The following is a 16,806-nucleotide window of genomic DNA, read 5'->3' on the forward strand; positions in this document are numbered from 1 at the left end:
GGGTTTCACCGTGTTAGCCAGGATGGTCTCGATCTCCTGACTTCGTGATACGCCCGCCTCGGCATCCCAAAGTGCTGGGATTACAGGCCTGAGCCACCGCGCCCGGCAACGTGCTTCCGAACAACCGATCTATCAAGGTAGAAATTAAAAGAGAAACTTAAAAATATCTTGAATCGGCGGGGTGCGGTGGCTCACGCCTGTAATCCCAGCACTTGGGAAGGCCGAGGCGGGCAGATCACGAGGTCAGGAGATCGAGACCATCCTGGCTAACACGGTGAAACCCCGTCTCTACTAAAAATACAAAAAACTAGCCGGGCGTGGTGGCGGGCGCCTGTAGTCCCAGCTACTCGGGAGGCTGAAGCGGGAGAATGGCGTGAACCTGGGAGGCGGAGCTTGCAGTGGGCAGAGATCACGCCACTGCACTCCAGCCTGGGTGACAGAGCGAGACTCTGTCTCAGGATATATATGTGTATATATATATATAATCTTGAGACAAAGAAAACTTAAAGGGCCATATACCAAAACTTTCAAAAGGCTGCAAAAGGTGTTCTAAGAGAATTTATAGCAATAAATTTCTACATTAAAAGATAGCTCAAATAAACCAGCTAACATTACATGTGAAGGAACTAGAAACAGAAGAAAAAACTACTCTCAAAGTTAGTGGAAGGAAGGAAATAAAGAATACAGCAGAGTGCTCACTTCAGCAGCACATATACTAAAATAGAAAGGATACAGAGAACGTTAGCATGAGCCCTGTGCAAGGATGACATACAAATTTTTGAAGTGTTCCATATTTTAAAAAAGAACAGAGCAGAAATAAATTAGAGGCTGGAGAAAATATAAAAGATGAACAAAATTAAGTGTTTTTTGAAAAGATAAACAAAATCAACAAACATTTAGCTAGACTAAGAAAAAATGAGAGAAGATTCAAATAAAATTAGAAAAGAAAGAGGAGACACTACAGTGGATCCCACAGCAATACAAAGAATCATAAGAGAATATTATGAATAGTTTTACATCAACAAATTGAATAATCTAGAAGAAATGTGCAAATTCCTAGAAACATACAGCCTACCAAGACTGAATCATGAAGAAAAAGAAAACCCAAATAGAGCAATAATGAGTAAGGGGATTGAATTGATTGTAGTTTCCAATTAATATAACTCCCTTATATTAGGGTTTGGAGGTAAGGGTATACATAAGCTTGGAGGTGAATGTAAAGCTGATGGAATGATGGAATAATTACATATGCATATAATCCCTGAGAACGGCTCTTTCCCAATTGAAGGGTTCTGCCATCCCACACTATCATCAAAATTTGGAACTCTCATCTTATATGGCAGAAATGTCATAAGTTTTGAAGAAAATAAGATGGGAGTGATTTGTTTTCTAGTGCTTTACTCTCTAGTGGTCTCCTTTTCTTAAGCTAAGGACTAAAAAGAAGTTTGAACAAGAAGTTCCATTTCCTCTAGTAATAACTGTGAGAGGAATCTTTATTGAGCTTAGCTTCACAGATTCCTGCCCACCACGATTTGTTGCATGGAGTGCAATACACTTTCTCATGCTTCAGAAAAGGCCTGCTGTTTATCTAAAAAGTAAAACATGAGGTGTTGGCTAACAGGTTAGCAGGGGTCTTGTGTTTGGGATTGGGTGAAGCCCTAGTAGAGGATGCTAAATAGAATGTCTTTGTGAGTGTCTAATAAGAACATGATTACATCTCACAGGATGCTAATATATGCAGGTTTGGGCTCCTAATAATCTGTCACAATAACCAAAGCAATAGGAATACAAATATAATAGCAAATACCAACCAGTGTTGTAGCAGGACACTGATCAAAATCTGACTCTTTGACTCTATATAAGTGAATTCAGAGCTTCGTTGGAGCTCAGGGAAGAAGGAAGAAAATCCTGAGTTGTTTTAAACGAGAAATGACTGAGAAAACACTAAAATCGATTTATTGAACTGAAGTTGATTTTATTAAGTTTTTAGCTCATGGCTGATATGGGTACTTTAAGTTGAGTTATGTAAAAAAACAAATGCTTTCTACTGAGGAATTTAAGGTTTAACCTTTCAGAAATTTATTGTTTAAGAAAATGTTCTAATTAACAGTATTGCTTTTGCTGCTTATCCTGGGTGCTGTCATACATATTTTTCCCTTTGTGCTAACTTAGCACAGTTATCATCCGCTCATGTTTTAGATAGACACTTTATATAGATTCTGGTTAAGGTCCCCAGATTAACTCCTAAGAGCACCCAGTTGTACAAAGAAAATATAACTTTTTCATTTTCGGTAAAGTGGCCACATTTTATTTTAGAGTCCCAGTTTTCCTCTGGGGAAGATAAAGTGGGGAGAGTAACTGTGAATAATGGCTTCTCAGCCTTTTCTCAGAAGTGTTCCTTATTGTTTCACTGGTCAATTTAAAGTTAAACTCCCTAGTTATATCTGTTTTCCCCTTACTCTCTTCCAGAATCTTGTCTCAATATATGAGAAGGCTTATTATTATTTAAGGTTCTCAACATTTTTATGCATTTATTTAAATTGACAGATTAATTTGTATGTATTTATTATGTGCAGCATGACATTTAAGTATATACATATACTGTAAAATGGTTAAATCCAGGCAATCGACAAATGCATCACCTCACATAGTCAAAGTTTTTGTGGTGAGATCCCTTAACATTCAATTCTTGTGTGTTTTTTAAAAATACAATATATCATCACCACTATAGTGACCACGTTGCACACTAGATCTCTTGAACTTATTTCTTTTATGTAACTATAGCTACGCATTCTTTGGCCACCATCTCTCAAATTCCCACTCCCTGCTAAATACCCCTGCCTTTGGTAACCACCATTCTACTCTCAACTTTTTAAGATTCCACATATGAATAAGATCATGTGGTATTTTTCTTTCTGTATTTGGCTTATCTGATTTAAGATAATGCCCTCCAGTTCATCCACATTGTTGCAAAGAACAGGATTACCATCGTCTTTATGGATGCATAGTATTCTATTGTGTAGTTTTTAAATTTGTGTTTCAGATTGTTCACTGTTGGACTATAGAAATGCTACTGATTTTTGTAAATTAGTTTTGTATCCTCTAACTTCACTGAAATTATCGGTCCTAATAGTTTTTTGTTGAGTCTTTAGGTTTTTTCAAATATAAGATTATATCTTTTGCAAATAAGGAAAATATGACTCCTTTCCTTTCAATTTGGATACCTTTCATTTCATTCTCTTGTCTGATTTTGCAGCTTGAACTTTCAATACTATTTTGAATAACAGTGGTGCAAGTGGGCATCCTTGTGTTCCAGATCTTAGAGGAAAGGCTTTCAGTTTTTCCCCATTCAGGATAACACTAACTGTGGGTCTGTCATATATGCCTTTTATTATGTTGAAGTATATTCCTTCTATACCAAGTTTTTTAGGGTTTTTATTACAAAAGGGCATTTGATTTTATCAAATTGTTTTTCAGCATCAATTAAAATTATCATATGATTTTATCCTTCATTTGATACGATGTATTACATTGATTTGCATATGTTGAAACGTTCTGACATCCTGAGAATAAATCCCTCTTCCTAGTGATAATCTAACTAACGTATTTTGAATTCCACTTGCTCATATTTTGTTGAAGATTTTTGCATCAATATTCATCAGTGATATTGGCCTGTAATTTCCTTTATTCCATGTGTCTTTGGTTTTTGTATCAGGATAACATTGGCTTATAGAATGAGTTTGGAAGTATTCTCTCCTCTATTTCTTGGAATGGTTTGAGTACAATTGGTATTAGTTCTTTAAATGTTTGGTAGAATTCAGCAGTTAAGTCATTTGGTCCTGGGCTTCTCTTTACTCAAAAACTTATTATTATGGCTTCGATCTTGTTACTTGTTGCTGGTCTTTTCAGGTTTTGGATTTCTTTCTTGTTCAATCTAGGTATGTTGTATGTGTCTAGAAATTTTTCAATTTCTTCTAGGTTTTCAACTTTATTGGCTTATAGTAGCCACTAATGATTGGTTCATAGTAGCCACTAGTGATTTTTGAATTTCTGCAGTATCTGCTGTAATGTCTCCTTTTTCATGTCTGATTTTATTTACTTGGATCTTCTTTCTTTTTTTCTTTGTTAATCTGGCTAAAGATTTTTCAATTTTGTTTAGCTTTTTTAAAAAACAAACTTTTTGTTTCATTGATGTTTTGTATTTTTTCATTTAATTTTATTTATTTCTGCTCTGATATTTATTACTTCTTTTCTTCTACTAACTTCATATTTTGTTTGCTCTTGCTTTTCTAGTTCTTTAGGATGTATCACTAAATTGCTACTTTGAAGTTTTTCTTTTTTTGATGTTGCCACTTATAGCTATAAATTTTCATCTTAATACAACTTTTGCTATATCCCATAGATTTTGGTATGTTTTATTTCCATTATCATTTCCTTTAATAATTTTTTCATTTTTTTTCTAAATTCCCTCATTGATGCCCTGGTAATTCAGGAGCATATTGTTTAATTTTTATGTATTTTCATAGTTTTCAAAGTTGCTCTTCTTATTAATTTCTAGTTTTATTCTGTTGTGGTCAGAGAATATGCTTAATATTATTTCACTTTTTTAAAATGTTTTAAGACTTGTTTTATAACCTAACATATGGTCTATCCTTGAGAATGATTAATGTGTTGAGGCAAAGAATGTGTATTTTGTAGCCATTGCATGAAATATCTGTAAATCATTATTAGATCCATTTGTTCTATAGTTCAAATGAAGTCTGATATTTATTTGTACATTTTTTGTCTGAAAGATCTGTCCAGTGCTGCAAGTGAGGCATTGAAGTCTCTAGCTATTATTGTATTCTTGTATTGGACTCTATATTTCTCTTTAGCTCTAATTATATTTTGCTCGATTTTCACATATCTGGGTGCTTCAGTGTTGGGTGCGTTACCAGCGATGGGTCTGCAACTGGCGGCATTTCCACAGCAATTCCAGCCCTTGTCTTCTTAGAAAAAAGAGTTCAACTGAGAGATGGAGGCAAATTTTAAAGCAGAGGCAGAGTTTTGTTAAAAGAAGCAAAGTACATTTGGAAGATGGCCAAGAGAGGAACTTGAGAGATCAAGTGCCATGCTCAGTCTGTGGCTTGGGATTTTTATATCCTGTCTTGGTTCCAGGTTTTCTTTTCTATTCCCTTGATTTATCCCTCCCTTGGGCTGGGATATTTCTTTGATTCATGAACAGTGACCTGTCATCACTTTCGAGGGGCCACATGTGCAGTGTGTTTACTGAGGCTGTGCCCATGCTCACTTGGGGCATTTCTTTTACTGATCGAATGCCCCCAGAGGAAGGCCATATATCAGTCAAACTCTGTCATTTTGCCCCCTACTGTGCATATTTAAGACCTTATCAAGGAATTGTGGTTTGCTGGCTCCAGATATCTCCTATCCTTTGGGAACTTCTCTACCGCTTAGTGCCAGTCGTGGCCACTTATCATTTCAGAGAAACAGTTTTATGATTGCCTAACCATCATCTGATGAGTGCCTACATTTCTGGGGCCCTCACTTATTATCCCAGAGGAAGAAGTTGTATAATCACCTGATTATCAGCCAGTGAGTGCCTGCCATTTTGGCAGGGCCCTCTCCCACTCTGCTCATATCTGTATACTACCTACTCTAACATTCCGCCTTCAAAAGTCTGAGACCCAATTCTTTGGGATAATGGGTGAAGGTCAGTCTTCTGTAACTGCTTCTTGCTGACAGAGGGGCAGTGTTTGGCCCATGGGTCTCAGACTCTTGCTAGTTGTCAGGGAAGGGTGGCTCCATAGGCCAGCAACAGTGGTGCCCAACCAGGTTCAATGAACACAGGTAGGGTTTTGCCTCTGTCATATTCCGCTGATGGGCAATCCAGTGGTCCCCTATAGAAGGCTGACACGTGAGTATTGAGAGGACAGTATCCTTTACTTGTCCTTCACTGATGATCTTCTGGAGCTTGACAGCTTGAATGCAAGAGGAGAAAAATTGGGTTATTAGATTGAGAAGATATGGACCAAAAAGGAGCAAAAGTAATAGAATGAAAAGATGGCCTAAAAAGGGAAAAGTCCAGAAAAACCATTTCAGGTTCCTTCTTAATTTCTCATAAATTGTTCTCATAAATGGGAGGCTTGATTTTTGAGTTGTCTGATGCTGTCTTGCATTTTTCCTAATTGATTTACCCAGAAACAACATTTTTCATCTAAGGTTAAACAAATTCTTCCCTGTGCTACCATTAACATATATGGCTCTTGGCATTTCTAGAGGACCATGGCTGTGAAAGAGTCAATTTTTTCTTGCATGGCTGCTAAGGTTTTAGCCATGGCATCAATACTGTTGGCTATTTCTGTTGAGAGTTGGCTATAGGTTTAGGAGGCATGTGTGACTCCAGCAATTTCTGCTCCTGTACTGGCTGTGATGTCGAGTCCCACAAGAAGTGGAATTAATTGGATAGCCCTCCTCAACCTGGGCAAGATGGAATGCCCATGGATTGGTATTGGAAGGGAGTGATTTCCAGGAGCTATGAAGATATCCAGGGATACATAGCATATAGTATAAGTTCCAGTTCATTCAGTGGGGAGGCATTGGTGAACTGAATGACCAACAATATGAAAGACTTCTCAGGTTTTAAGACAAATAGAGATGTCAAAACCAAATAAGGGGGTAAAAATAGGTACAGAAAATCCTGAGGTTGCTGACTTGCTCAGATTGATGGTGGATATGGTCATGACCGCCAAGATTTGGGTGCATGAGGTGTGGCTCTGATTAGCTCCCTTGTTTCTATTCTCCCAAAATTTTGAGTTTGTTCCAATAGAACCCATTCTTCTGTAGCACTGAGATTGGCAATTTGCATACATGGGTGTAATCAGTAGGATGGAACCAGAAATTTTGAGTACTGCATGTGTTTGGGCATTCCCGGCAAAACTGAGTGGATTTATCTTGCAGTGTCCCTTGAGGAAAGGTAATACTTGTAGGTTTGGGAAATACTGGTTGATGTTGGACCTGGCTGTGGGGGTATGTTTGGTAGATCTGTTGGCTAGAGTCTATGGTGATAGTGACATTATAGACTGTACTGGGAAGAGCACTTACATCCATTCCATTTTCCTTTTTGATTATGACACAAATAGGGGCTGTCTCCACTAAGGTGATATTAGTAAAGAGGGGCTCAAAAATGGGAGACTTCTCACAGGTATCAGGGAAATCTTGCTTTACTTTTGTAAGAAGCCTATTTGAAGACCTGATTATTCCTTTTAGATTACGATGCCATTGATACAAAATGTGTAATTCTGCCTCTATTCTCATCCAATCTCTGGGCGACACAGGATAAGTTATCTCTGGTGTTTTAGAAGAAGAGCTAGTGCATAACCAGCAGTTGTTGGAGTAAGGAAATTCTGTGCTTTGAAGCAACTGTAGTGCTTTTTCCAATTAAGAAAAATCAAGATGGTACTGTGCTGCTAGTAAAGAGGTGAAAATGAGAATTAGCAGGAGTGGGCCCATTGTGCCATAATGAGATTGTGAAAAAGAGAAATTAGTAACAAATCAAGTTGTAAAGGGAATTGCCCGAAAGTAAGTTAAGGTGAAGAAAAATTAGCAACAAAGTAGTTTCTGTTGGGACTTTGCGGGGGCATACAGGTTAGGGTTTAAATAAGGTGAATAAGTAATGCTATTGCAAACAGTATTCCTAATATTGGAATTATATTACTTTGAGGTGAAAGGATCTGCGGAGGCATTGGTTATCTTTCCATCTAAAGAGGAATTTCAGATCCTTCAATGGTTCACAATGTATTCTGGAGTTGAAGTCGTTGGATTCAGTTCCAGTGTTTAAGTGCCTTTCCAATACTTCACTCAGGTGTAGTGTGTCCAGCTGCTAATCTCTGTTACTTTAATGGCCGTGAGGGTAGAAATAGAAAATGCAACAGTAAAGGGTCTCTCTTTGACTGGAGTTAGTTGGGAATTTGGGGTTCTATTCTTCCAAGCTTTGAGGAGAACCAGTGAGTTTGGAGGATATAGAGGTGGAGATTTTTTCTCTTCTAATTTTGTGTTTGTTTGTAACCCATATTCCTGGAGGGCTTGATGGAGGTCTGCTAGAAAAGAGACATACTGGTTGATTTTAGCAGTTTCTTCATCTAGCAGTAAGTCAGAATACAGGAATGGCCTAACATATAAGGCCTTGAAGGGGCTTAATTGCAAAGGGGTCTGAGAGGCAACACAAATCTGAAGAACTAAAGGTAAGAGGTCCACCCATGTCTGTACTGCTTCCTGACAGAGTTTATTGAGGATGTGTTTGAGGGTTTAGCTAGTTCTTTTCAGGTTCCCTGAAGATGGTGGTCTCCAGGCAAAGTGAAGGTACCCTTTTATGCCTAGGCAGAACTGACCTGCTGATTCGTTTGGGAAATTAAGGATGGACCATCGTCCATTTGCGGTGACCTAGGAAGCCCGAATTGGGGAATGAGTTCCCTTAGGAGGAATTAGCTGCCTCTTGTGTCTTTTCAGTCCTTGTGGGATAGGCCTGTACCCATCCTGTGAAGGTGTCTACACAGACCAAGAAGTACTTATGCCCGCAGCATGTGGTGAGCTGAGTATAGTGCAACTGCCAGTCCTCCCCAGAGTATGTACCTGTCCTTTGGGTTGGACTTGGGGGCTTCCCTCTCTGGGGATTACTTATGATGCACAAGTTGAAAGGTTGACAAACCTGTTGAATAGTTTTGTTTATTCTCTTCCTATCTACTTGATAGAGTTTGGGTCTGTGTCTTAACCAAATATCATGTCAAATTGTTGCAGGTGAGGCCTGGTGGGAGGTCATTGAATTATGGGGGTGGATCCTTCATGAATTGTTTAGCATCATCCTCTTGGTGGTGTTCTTGTGAAAGGTAGCTAGCCTTTTTGTACAGCCTGTAGAAGTATGAGACAATTAAACCTCTTTTCTTTATAAATTACCCAGTCTCAGGCATTTCTTCACAGCAATGCAAGAATGGAATAATACACTACTAAACATTAATTTACATATTTGCCCTAGATTGTCCTTTTCAACCTGGCAGGAGTTGTGTGAACTCGTGATGACCTTCTCTACCCTTGGGAGGCCCTTGGTAGATGGAGAAGTTCCCCAAGTTTGTACCATTTATTGGTTTCTTTTTGAAACCTACGTTGGGTGGTTCAATTTATTTCTTCCTGAGTGTATTGGAGAGGGGATAATTCAGTGGGGAGCAATGGGAGTAAGGCCCCAGGTAAGTATCCTTTGAGACAGCTGCCTCTTTAGTTTGGGGTTGGTCATCCTATTTTCTTGTGCAGTTTCATTGGAGCCCCTCTGGTGTCTCTCACAGGGTACTACTGCCACCTCCTGGGTCAAGTGAACAGCATCTAGTAGATCTAAGATTTGGGATCTGTACTGCCCTTGTCAACGTGATGAGTTCCACTAGTTGTGCTGAGGTCCCCACGGGACAGAGCTTTTATCTCTATGACTTGGGAAAGGGACACTATAAAGTACCCTGCATGTCTAGCTCTATTCCAGATAAAACTACTCCCATCTGAAAATCATATTTTGTTTGGATTGTCCGGAAGCTGATCCTCTAAGTCCTCCAAGCTGGCATAAATTTGGTTAAGTATTTCACAGCATAAATGTGCCAGGTTATTGTTTCCTGGTAGTGGAAGTAAGGTTGGCTGAGTTGAGGATGGAGTACTGCTAAACTGTTACCTGTGGGTTTTCTAGTAACAAGCCCTGGTACTTCAACAGTTTGTTGTCAGTGAACCACTGTGGCTCTTTTATGTCCAATAAGGGGCCTGTATGGTGTGATGGCAGGATCTGGATTAACTGTCCCATGGTGATTTTGAGGGCCTCCTAGTATAGGAGCCCTGCTGCACTCACTATCTTGAGGCAGTGTGGTCACCCTCGTGCAACTGGGTCTAGGTTCGTTGAAAAGGTACCTACCGGAGATTTGATTAGCCCTATGGTTTGAATTAGGACTCCTAAGGCTACAACTTGTCTTTCAGTAACAAAAAGCTGAAATGGTTTGGTTAGTATGGGTGGTCCAAGGGCTAGAACTTGTGAGAGGGCAGTTTTTAGCTGCCTAAAGTCTTGCTCCTGATATTTTCCCCAGAAAAGCGAGTTTCTATTAGTCATTTTTTTTTAAGTCTGATTAAGGACTTAACAATTCTATCATACCCCAGTATCCAAAGTCTGCAATATCCTGTGATTCCCAGAAAGGCCTGAAGTAGCTTTTGGGTGGTTGGGGTAGGTATTTTAAGGATGACCTATATTCATTCTGGGGAGAATTTAGGATCTCCACAGGTCAGGATTATCCCCAGGCATCGGATCTCTTGTCTTAGTAGTTGTGACTTGGATAGTTGGACACTTCATACCCTCTGGGTATTTAACCTCTTGTCTTAGTAGTTGCGACTTGGACACTTGGACACTTCATACCCTCTGCCTGCAAGGAAATTTAGTGTTTGAACTAGATGCTGGATTCCCAGCTCATTCATAGATTAATAGGTTAATAGGCTATTTACATAATCTATTATGCAGATTAATAGGTTATTTATGTTACGTAGGAGAAAGGCAGTCTAGGCCACAAGGCCTGCAACTCTTAGATGAGTACTAGTACTGGACTAGGCCCAGAGAGAGTAGACTAGTGGGGCATGCAACCTACTGAGACACCAGCTGGGGCAACTAACAGAGTGCTGGCATCACCCGTCCCCTGAAACTAGGCTGCAAAGCATGGCTCCAAAAGAGACCCCATTCTTCCACTTGTAGGGAGGAGAGAAAAGAGTGGTGAGAAGTTTGTCTTGCATCTTAAATGCCAGCTAAGCCAAAGCAGCATAGGGCACTTCTCAGAGTTGTGGGGCCCTGTTCCAGGCCCTAGCTTCCAGATGACATTTTAGACATGCCCGAGCCAACTTCGTACTTCATGCTCAAGATTGCTATAGCGATTTGACATCTTTTGTGATACTGTAAGAATTTTAGAATTACTTTTTCTAAATTTGTGAAAAATGTAATTGGTATTTTGATAATGATTAAATTGAATCTATAGATTGCTTTCAGTAGTATTGATATTTTAACAATATTCTTATTTTTTCTTTTTTTTGTACCTTAAGTTCTAGGGTACATGTGCACAACGTGCAGGTTTGATACATAGGTATATAGTTGCCATGTTGGTTCGCTGCACCCATCAACTCGTCATTTACATTAGGTATTTCTCCTAATGCTGTTCCTCCCCCAGCCACCCACCCCACGACAGGCTTCAGTGTGTGATGTTCCCCACCCTGTGTCCAAGTGATCTCATGATTCAATTCCCACCTATGAGTGAGAACATGTGGTGTTTTGTTTTCTGTCCTTGCGATAGTTTGCTCAGAATGATGGTTTCCAGTTTCATCCATGTCCCTGCAAAGGACATGAACTCATCCTTTTCTATGGCTGCATAGTATTCCATGGTGTATATGTGCCACATTTTCTTAATTCAGTCTATCATTGATGGACATTTGGGTTGGTTCCAAGTTTTTGCTATTGTGAATAGTACTGCAATAAACATATGTTTGCATGTGTCTTTATAGTAGCATGACTTATAATCCTTTGGGTATATACCCAGTAATGGGATTGCTGGGTCAAATGGTAATTCTAGTTCTAAATCCTTGAGGAATCACCACACTGTCTTCCACAATGGTTGAACAAATTTACACTCCCACCAGCAGTGTAAAAGCATTCCTATTTCTCCACATCCTCTCCAGCATCTGTTGCTTCCTGACTTTTTAATGATTGCTATTCTAACTGGTGTGAGATGGTATCTCATTGTGGTTTTGATTTGCATTTCTCTGATGACCAGTGATGATGAGTATTTTCTCATGTCTGTTGGCTGCATAGATGTCTTCTTTAGAGAAGTGTCTGTTCATATCCTTTGCTCACTTTTTGATAGGGTTGTTTATTTTTTTTCTTGTAAATTTGTTTGAGTTATTTGTAGATTCTGGATATTAGCCTTTTGTCAGATGGGTAGATTGCAAAAATTTTCTCCCATTCTGTAGGTTGCCTGTTCACTCTGATGGTAGTTTCTTTTGCTGTGCAGAAGCTCTTTAGTTTAATTAGATCCCATTTGTCAATTTTGGCTTTTGTTGCCATTGCTTTTGGTGTTTTAGACATGAAGTCCTTGCCCATGCCTATGTCCTGAATGGTATTGCCTAGGTTTTCTTCTAGGGTTTTTATGGTTTTAGGTCTAACATTTAAGTCTTTAATCCATCTTGAATTAATTTTTGTATAAGGTGTAAGGAAGGGATTCAGTTTCAGCTTTCTACATATGGCTAGCCAGTTTTCCCAGCACCATTTATTAAATAGGGAATCCTTTCCCGATTTCTTGTTTTTGTCAAGTTTGTAAAAGATCAGATGGTTGTAGATGTGTAGTATTATTTCTGAGGGCTCTGCTCTGTTCCATTGGTCTATATCTCTATTTTGGTACCAGTACCATCCTGTTTTGGTTACTGTAACCTTTTAATGTAGGTTGAAGTCAGCTAGTGTGATGCCTCCAGCTTTGTTCTTTTGGCTTATGATTGACTTGGCAATGCAGGCTCTTTTTTGGATCCATATGAACTTTAAAGTAGTTTTTTCCAATTCTGTGAAGAAAGTCACTGGTAGCTTGATGGGGATGGCATTGAATCCAGAAATTACTTTGAGCAGTGTATCCATTTTCACAATATTGATTCTTCCTATCCATGAGCATGGAATGTTCTTCCATTTGTTTGTGTCCTCTTTTATTTCGTTGAGCAGTGGTCTGTAGTTCTCCTTGAAGAGGTCCTTCACATTTCTTGTAAGTTGGATTCCCAGGTATTTTATTCTCTTTGTAGCAAATGTGAATGGGAGTTCACTGATTATTTGACTCTCTGTTTGTTGGTTAATTGTGTGTAGGAATGCTTGTGATTTTTGCACATTGATTTTGTATCCTGACACTTTGCTGAAGCTGCTTATCAGCTTCAATTAAGGAGATTTGGGGCTGAGACGATGGGGTTTTCTAAATATACAATCATGTCATCTGCAAACAGAGACAATTTGACTTCCTCTTTTCCTAATTGAATACCCTTTATTTCTTTCTCTTGACTGATTGCCCTGGCGAGAACTTCCAATACTATGTTCAATAGGAGTGGTGAGAGAGGGCATCATTGTCTTGTGCCAGTTTTCAAAGGGAATCCTTCCAGTTTTTGCCCATTCAGTATGATATTGGCTGTGGGTTTGTCATAAATAGCTCTTATTATTTTGAGATACGTTCCATCAAAACCTGGTTTATTGAGAGTTTTTAGCATGAAGGGCTGTTGAATTTTGTTGAAGGTCTTTTCTGCGTTTACTGAGATAATCATGTGGTTTTTGTCATTGGTTCTGTTTTCTGATGATTTACGTTTATTGATTTGCGTATGTTGAACCAGTATTGCATGCCAGGGATGAAGCCCACTTGATCATGGTGGATAAGTTTTTGATGTGCTGCTGGATTTGGTTTGCCAGTATTTTATTGAGGATTTTCGCGTAGATGTTCATCAGGGATACTGGTCTAAAATTCTCTTTTTTTGTTGTGTCTCTGCCAGTCTTTGGTGTCAGGATGATGCTGGCCTCATAAAATGAGTTAGGGAGGATTCCCTCTTTTTCTATTGATTGGAATAGTTTCAGAAGGAAAGCTACCAGCTCCTGTTTGTACCTTGGTAGAATTGTGCATCTTTTTTTTGGTTGGTAGGCTATTAATTATTGCCTCAATTTCAGAGCCTGTTATTTGTCTATTCAGGGATTCAACTTCTTCCTGGTTTAGTCTTGACACGGTGTACGTGTCGAGGAATTTATCCATTTCTTCTAGATTTTCTAGTTTATTTGCATAGAGGTGTTTATAGTATTCTCTGAAGGTAGTTTGTATTTCTGTGGCATCGGTGGTGATATTCCCTTTATCATTTTTTATTGCATCTATTTGATTCTTCTCTCTTTTCTTTTTTATTAGTCTTGCTAGCGGTCTATCAATTTTGTTGATCTTTTCAAAAAGCCAGCTCCTGGATTCATTGATTTTTTGAAGAGATTTTTGTGTCTCTATCTCTTTCAGTTCTGCTCTGCTTTTAGTTATTTCTTGCCTTCTGCTAGCTTTTGAATGTGTTTGCTCTTGATTCTCTAGTTCTTTTAATTGTGATGTTAGGGTGTCAGTTTTAGATCTTTTCTGCTTTCTCTTTTGGCCCTTTAGTGCTATAAATTTCCCTCTACACACTGCTTTAAATGTGTCCAAGAAATTCTGGTACGTTGTGTCTTCATTCTCTTTGGTTTCAAAGAACACCTTTATTTCTGCCTTCATTTCATTATTTACCCAGTAGTTATCAGGAGCAAGTTGTTCAGTTTCCATGTAGTTGTGCAGTTTTGACTGAGTTTATTAATCCTGAGTTCTAATTTGATTGCACTGTGGTCTGGGAGACTGTTTGTTGTGATTTCTGTTCTTTTACATTTGCTGAGGAGTGCTTTACTTCCAATTATGTGGTCAATTTTACAGTAAGTGTGATATGGTGCTGAGAAGAATGTATATGCTGTTGATTTGGGGTGGAGAGTTCTGTAGATGTCTATTAGGTCTGCTTGTTGCAGAGCTGAGTTCATGTCCTGGATATCCTTGTTAACCTTCTGTCTTGTTTATCTTTCTAATGTTGACAGTGGGGTGTTAAAGTTTCCTGTTATTATTGTGTGGGAGTCTAAGTCTCCTTGTAGGTCTCTAAGGACTTGCTTTATGAATCTGGGTGCTCCTGTATTGGGTGCATATATATTTAGGATAGTTAGCTCTTCTTGTTGAATTGATTTCTTTACCATTATGTAATGTCCTTCTTTGTCTCTGTTGATCTTTGTTGGTTTAATGTCTGTTTTATCAGAAACTAGGATTGCAACCCCTGCTTTATTTTTTGCTTTCCATTTGCTTGGTAGATCTTCCTCCATCCCTTTATTTTGAGCCTGTGTGTGCCTTTGCAGTTGAGATGGGTCTCCTGAATACATCACACTGATGGGTCTTGACTCTTTATCCAATTTGCTAGTCTGTGTCTTTTAATTGGAACTTTTAGCCCATTTACATTTAAGGTTAATATTGTTATGTGTGAATTTGATTGTGTCATTATGATGTTTGCTGGTTATTTTGCCTATTAATTGATGCAGTTTCTTCCTAGCATCAATGGTCTTTACAATTTGGCATGTTTTTGCAGTGGCTGGTACCGGTTGTTCCTTTCTGTGTTTAGTGCTTCCTTCAGGATCTCTTGTAGGGCAGGCCTGGTGGTGACAACATCTCTCAGCATTTGCTTCTCTGTAAAGGATTTTATTTCTTCTTCACTTATGAAGCTTAGTTTGGCTGGATATGAAATTCTGGTTTGAAAATTATTTTCTTTAAGAATGTTGAATGTTGGCTTCCACTGTCTTCTTGCTTGTAGGGTTTCTGCCAGTAGATCTGCTGATAGTCTGATGGGCTTCCCTTTGTGTGTAACTCGACCTTTCTCTCTGGTTGCTCTTAACACTTTTTCCTTCATTTCAACCTTGGTGTATCTGACAATTATGTGTCTTGGGGTTGCTCTTCTTGAGGAGTTTCTTTATGGTGTTCTCTGTATTTACTGAATTTGAATGTCGGCCTGCCTCACTATTCTGGGGAAGTTCACCTGGATAATAACCTGAAGAGTGTTTCCCAACTGGGTTCCATTCTTCCCATCACTTTCAGGTAGACCAATCAAACGTAGATTTGGTCTTTTCACTTAGTCCCATATTTCTTGGAGGCTTTGTTTGTTTACTCTTTTTTCTCTAACCTTGTATTCTCACTTTATTTCATTAATTTGGTCTTCAATCACTGATACCCTTTCTTCCACTTGATCGAATTGGCTATTGAAGCTTGTGCATGCCTCACAAAGTTCCCATGCCATGGTTTTCAGCTCCATTAGGTCATTTAAGGTCTTCTCTACACTGGATATTCTAGTTAGCCATTCATCTAACCTTTTTTCAAGGCTTTTAGCTTCCTTGCAATGGTTTCAAACATCCTCCTTTAGCTCGCAGAAGTTTGTTATTACCGACCTTCTGAAGTCTACTTTTGTCACCTCATCAAAGTCATTCTCTGTCCAGCTTTGTTCCATTGCTGGCGAGGAGCTGCGATCTTTTGGAGGAGAACAGGCACTCTGATTTTTAGAATTTTCAGTTTTTCTGCTCTGGTTTGTCCCCATCTTTGTGGTTTTATCTACCTTTGGTCTTTGGTGTTGGTGACCTGCAGATGGGGTTTTGGTGTAGATGACTTTTTGTTGATGTTGATGCTATTCCTGTCTGTTAGTTTTCCTTCTAGCAGTCAGGTCCCTCAGCTGCAGGTCTGTTGGAGTTTGCTGGAGTTCCATTCCAGACCCTGTTTGCCTGGGTATCACCAGCGGAGGCTGCAGAACAGCAAATATTGCAGAATGGCAAATATTGCTACCTGATCCTTCCTCTGGAAGCTTCGTCCCAGAGTGGCAGCTGCCTATATGAGGTGTCTGTCAGCCCCTACTGGGAGGTGTCTTTCAGTTAGGCTACACAGAGTTAAGCGACCCACTTCAGCAGGCTGTCTGTCCGTTCTCAGAGCTCAAACGCTGTGCTGGAAGAACCACTGCCTTCTTCAGAGCTGTCAGACAGGGACATTTAAGTCTGCAGAAGTTGTCTGATGCCTTTTGTTCAGCTATGCCCTGCTCACAGAGGTGGAATCTAGAGGCAGTAGGCTGCAGTGGGTTCTGCCCAGTTCTAGCTTCCCGGCAGCTTTGTTTACCTACTCAAGCCTCAGCAATAGCAGATGCCCCTCCCCCAGCCAGGCTGCTGCCTCA

The 16,806-nt window shown here is 39.3% G+C and overlaps 1 non-coding gene across 1 annotated transcript; it reads left to right on the forward strand.

The window, feature by feature from the left end:
• Positions 1 to 691: 691 nt before the first annotated feature.
• LOC115932470 (U6 spliceosomal RNA) lies at positions 692 to 798 on the forward strand. Its single transcript, XR_004068749.1, has one exon. It is a non-coding gene; the product is annotated as a U6 spliceosomal RNA (small nuclear RNA).
• The last annotated feature ends 16,008 nt before the right edge of the window (positions 799 to 16,806 follow it).

This window comes from Gorilla gorilla, chromosome X (genome assembly GCF_029281585.2).
Source record: "Gorilla gorilla gorilla isolate KB3781 chromosome X, NHGRI_mGorGor1-v2.1_pri, whole genome shotgun sequence".
Lineage (NCBI taxonomy): Eukaryota > Metazoa > Chordata > Mammalia > Primates > Hominidae > Gorilla > Gorilla gorilla.